Source organism: Sinocyclocheilus rhinocerous, unplaced genomic scaffold (assembly GCF_001515625.1).
Source record: "Sinocyclocheilus rhinocerous isolate Xijiao unplaced genomic scaffold, SAMN03320098_v1.1 scaffold23959, whole genome shotgun sequence".
NCBI lineage: Eukaryota > Metazoa > Chordata > Actinopteri > Cypriniformes > Cyprinidae > Sinocyclocheilus > Sinocyclocheilus rhinocerous.
The window spans coordinates 18,309-19,160 of record NW_015643164.1 but is presented as its reverse complement, the minus strand read 5'-3'; positions in this window follow the sequence as shown (position 1 = coordinate 19,160).

Genomic DNA, 852 nt, shown 5'->3' with positions numbered 1-852 from the left:
TTTTGTAACTGGTAGTGAGCTGTTACTCTGTGTTAAATCCTGTAGTAGGACAGTCATTAACAAAAAGCCACATTAGTGTGGTGGTGTCCGGGTTTTACACTGGATAAATAAATAAAGCAGAGTAGTGACACGTAACCTGTCAAGTATCTTCATTCACCAACACAGACCGCCTTGCTGGGAGATGCGGAACGGGTAAAAATAACTCAAAAAATAAAAGAGGACTTCAATAAGCCCATTAATGGCATGTTTGAGTCATGCTCTTAATGAACTATGTTTTATTTCCTCTTTCCATATTGTGAATAATAAATGTGTATCATTTTAATTTGCTTGTTACACAATGGAGCCTAACTTATTGTAATAATTATTTGACGTAGCCTAGTTTTACGTTTCAATGGTTCACTGTTAGTTTTTTCATACCACACACATTTCATGATGGCTATTTTAGAGGTGTGTCTAGCGATCCACAGACTCTTTTGAATGTCTTTCAGAACTTTTCAAATTAAAAGCTCTCAATTCATCTCAAAATAAAACATTGCTGCAAAAACGTTCTCGTACTTTTATTTTGAAGGCAAAATCACTAAAGACGAAGTGATTGTGAGTAACTGTTGCTGTCATGACAGATCTATTTCAGAACCAGCCGCTGTCATACACTGTAAATCATCTGGCTGCGGCTGCAGCCCAGATATTATTGCTGGCGGGCCACTTTTGGCCCGCGGGCCGCCTGTTGCCGACTACTGCCTTAATGCTTCAGAAGAAGTACAACATTCATCAACATGGACAAGGAAATCCAAACATGTATTTATTCAGGAAATAATTTCTTTCTTTCTTTCTTTCTTTCTTTCTTTCTTTCTG